The sequence below is a fragment of the Pleuronectes platessa genome, chromosome 23 (assembly GCF_947347685.1).
Source record: "Pleuronectes platessa chromosome 23, fPlePla1.1, whole genome shotgun sequence".
NCBI lineage: Eukaryota > Metazoa > Chordata > Actinopteri > Pleuronectiformes > Pleuronectidae > Pleuronectes > Pleuronectes platessa.
This window is the reverse complement of record NC_070648.1, coordinates 15535566-15540070: the sequence shown is the minus strand read 5'-3', so window position 1 is coordinate 15540070 and position 4505 is coordinate 15535566.

Sequence of the window (4505 nt, the reverse complement as noted above, 5' to 3'; positions counted from 1 at the left end):
GCGAAATCTGGCGACTTTTGGTCGGACATTATATTGGCTACTATAAACCTGCCAAATTTAAATCAGCACACATTTTCATTATCTGTTTCAATCTCATGGTTAAAAATTAATGTAGACAATTCTCCAGCTATCAGGATTACCTACTGTGATGCTCTATTAGGAAGCTCAGAAGCTGTTGTCATACTTTATGTTGCTTAGCAACACGCAGGATGTAACCATAAGGCGTGCCACAAAAGCCCATAGTGGAGATTTGAGTTGTCGATCTCAGCCCCTGGACAAACGATTGATAAGTCCTTGGTGTCACTAGATATCCCTTCCCTATCCCTTTGATCACCCCTGTAAAGAATTAAATATCAACACAAATTTAAAGATGTCTCATCCAATCCAGATAGTGATGCCCAGGAATCCATGATTGTGTTACGTTGGTATGGCTGTTATGCTGGCTTTTCATGTCTCTTTAGCTGTTTTCAGTCATGCACTGAACTCTGGAGGAGTAGAAGATCCTACGCAAGAGCGCAAGTGAATGGGGGTTTGAATTATGTTTCTGCCAAGACAGATGCAAAAAAAGAGCTTTCGGTGTAAACGGCCAACGCTGGTGTCAATGTGCTGTTTACAAAATCATGTGATCTTTGCAGCTGAAATAATACATATAATACTTCCTGCTTCTGCCGGCTGTGCCCCCATTCACCTGAAATCTGCTGAGATTTCTGTGTTGTTGCAAACGTGTCTGAGTGGAGAAACTCCCGCTTCGTTGTGCGAAAGGTAACCGCCGCAGAAATTCCAAGACCAAATTCTCTGGACATCGTGTTGAGGTCATGTCTGAAAACGGCTTTGGTGACTTATTTGTGTCATTCTATGTCTCTATCTCTCTATCTGAGCAATTCCAAATTACTAGTTAGTTTTCCCTCTTTTTGTTTGGTCTTACTGTATCCCAGATATCAGGGCGTTTTAGGAGCAGACAGGACTGCAGGACACACACTCTGTCACAGCACAGTAGCCACACACACACACAAACATCATACATGATGCAAACAGAAAGGCTGCTAAAGTGATAGAACTCATGATGATGATGATGATGATGATGATGATGATGATGATGATGATGATGATATGGTGCTTTGCACAACTTGCATGCTGGACACAGACATTTACAATCACAGTACTATATTATAATTTCCGCATTGTGTTAATTTTGACCAAATACTAAATACAAATACTAACCACTCCCATCAGTTGGCATGCCAACATGCTAAACTAATTCATGAACATGATAATCATACAGTACCTTATAGACATAATCATGAACATTATCATTGTGAGCAAGACAACATGCTGAGATTACCACATAGCTCAAGGCAGTGATGCTCCTAAGGAGAGCCAGCAGAATCAGATAAGGAGAGTCATAGGATTCAGAGATGTACACAATTTACCTCATGAGCTATTTTTAGCATATCATTTCTTGCAACTTTCAATGCCAGAATGATATATAAAATTAGCTGGTAATAGATGCATGGTAGTTTAGGCTTGAGACTAAGTTCATAACAGAAAGTCATGATGTGATTTTACAACAAACGGTAAAGCTACACTGAATTTTTGAGGCTCCATCTTTAATAGATGTTGCTAGACAACCTTTGTGAGTTGCAGTACAGAGAATGATGATGTCCCCAGTCACAGTCCCAGAAGAAAAGCTCTAATTCAAGGTGTGGTGTTGTCAACCACACCTTGAATTATTGAGGAGAAAAACAAAACAAGTAAAAATCATCCAAAATGTGGGTTGGTGTTGAAGATAAGATTTACCCTTGAAATATCAGTAAAAAAACACAATAAAACGGAAAAGCATCATAGGTGGGAGAGAGAAAGAAACTGAAAGGGTGGAGGCTGGATTTGATAGTGGGGGAGGGTAACACGACTGTTCATAACATGTCTGTAGGATTTGTACAATATCAGTGTTACATAATGTGGAGTAGACATACTCTCTGGCCCTCGTTGATGCTTTCAAAGTAAGCTGTTTACGACTTACCATTGCATAATTTTAAATCTGCTCTTATTAATGATGATAATAATAATACAGTTAATCAGATAATCACCTCATCTAACCATTATCCAACCAAAAGCAGCTTTGTCCGTTCCAGGAAGCCAAAACGAATGCAGGCAAAGACAGTGGAAGATCTTTATTGAAACAGGTTGAAAGGGAGAAATGGTGTAAGGGTTGTCATGAGGCCATAACTCACTGCAGAGTTCATTTGTCAGCTGCAGTATATTTAGCTCAGTTCATTTGTTTCAGGAAGAGACATATTTGTCATATTTGTCTCTTCCTGTCCTTCTCTCTTTCCTTTTTCTGTCTCCCCCACACACTCCACACAAATTTGCCCTTCCTCTTGAGTAGGCGGTTAGAGAGTGAAAGCTGGGAGAGAAGGAGAGGGAAGCCTGAATAAGAAAAGGGACCACAAATGTCTAATAAGAACAGGATGGAGGGTGGAATCTTGAGCTATAATATCAAAACCATTGATAGAATGCATACAACTTTACAGACATAACATTTGCATGTTGTCTGCTGTAGCTATGAAATAAATGCTACTAATGGGGAAATGATCACGAGGAGTTTAGTATATGAAGTGTCAAAATAAAGTCAAAATCATGACATTTTCCCAGAGCCCAAGGTGACATCATTAAAGTGTCCATTTGTTTAAGCAACAGTGTCTTTGCAGCAACTCTCTGATGCTTTAAGACACCAGATTATTACTTATTCAGAGTCTACAGTTTGACATGGAAAGATGTCTTCGGAGAAAACTCGAGAAATGTGGCATCCAAAGCCGTTTTCAGACACGACCTTCGGGGTAAAATCAAGAGAATTGGCTACGGAGTTGATCCGGAGAAGCTGGCAGCGGCAGACAGGGACAGGGAAGTGACGTATTAACTCTGCTGCGGAGACCACGTGATTTTGTTAAAGCACCCTGACAAACATCGTCAGCTCTTATCACCATACACTCTGTTGACATCTTCACACATGCACCTCCTCCCGCGAAAATATGGAGAAGCTAGTTTGCGATGTTATGTGATATTTCCTCTGTAGTGTTGTGTATTGTTATCAAATTTTTGTGCCACCATGTCCTTTAATCTGGATATAGTATGTTACAAATTGGGCCAAAAATAGACCAGTATTCGGTATACAGATTTTCACCTACCTGCTAGATTGCTAAACTATGGATTCAGAAATAAATAATTAAGATAAGAGCCAAATGGTAATACTCCTGAATTATGTCTAGTTATGTTGTGATGTGTACATAATGCAGCATGTATTGTGGTGTGCAATGTTTTGTTACATTGCTTTATGCATTACTTGTGGTTTATTTGGAGATAGATGTCTGTGTATGTGAACAGCAGTGCAGTATTATAATACTGTGATAAAGTGTGTTGCGTGGTTTTGGTTGGCTGCTTCTGCAGGGTTTGCAGGGCTTGCAGGGCGGTGTTGTGTTGTGTAACAGTGTTTGTGTGAGAGTGGGTTTAGCCGAAGCACCGTCAGCAGCAGCACCTGTCGTTTCTACCACAAACCCTCCAACCACTCCACTGAGGACTGCTCCCCTCATCTGTGCTCTCTATTATTCCCTCCTTCCTTTGTCTTCCTTTGTCAGACAGCTTTCCTTTGTTTCAGCCCCCCCTCACTTTCTCTCTCTCTCCCCCTCTTTCTCTCCACCCCCAGGATGTGGCTGTGGCTTGATTAGAAAATGCATGGCACAGAAGAGGCTATCCATCACTCTGCCAAAGCCCGCCATTTCTGCACATGCGCTTGCTGACACTGTCTCCAAAACTCACACACACGCGCCCTCCACCTCGTTCTCCTTTTCCTCATTTCCCTTTTCTCCTCGTCCTCAGCAGAGACCAGGTTGTTGTGGTTTTTTTCCAGGAGACCAGCAGCATCTGACAGCTGCCTCTCCTTTCATTTCCATCCCTCCCCACTCCTTGCCCTTCAAACCCGCACTCCTCCTACGCTGGCTTCAACTTCCACCTCCTCCCTTCCCTTCTCATCTGCATCCATTCATTCACCCCTTGCAGTCATGTCTCTTTTGCTTTTATAGATTTTCCTCATGAAAATGTTGCATCTGCATTGGAGAAGCTGAGAAAAGAAAAAGTGCATCCATTGCAACAAAGTATTTTTGAAATTCTACACACATGCTCAGACAAGGAAGATTAACATATATGTAGTTGTGGTATTGTGATATTTTAAACCAAACAAATTATCTATGAGTTATATCGACCAATGCACAAAATCAGCATACAATCTGACAAAAGGGTTGTCATTTTAGATGCACAAGAGTCTCATTATTTCATATACAACAACAATATACACATATGTCAATCTATTTTTATTATTTAATTCTTAATTGTACCTTTACCCTTCCACATCTAAAATGAGCACATTAAGGTAAGGAGTTTTCAGAGGCTATGATCCAATCTGACAAGCTCGACATTGAAGGTACACTAAGGCCTGTAGTGTCTCAAAACTT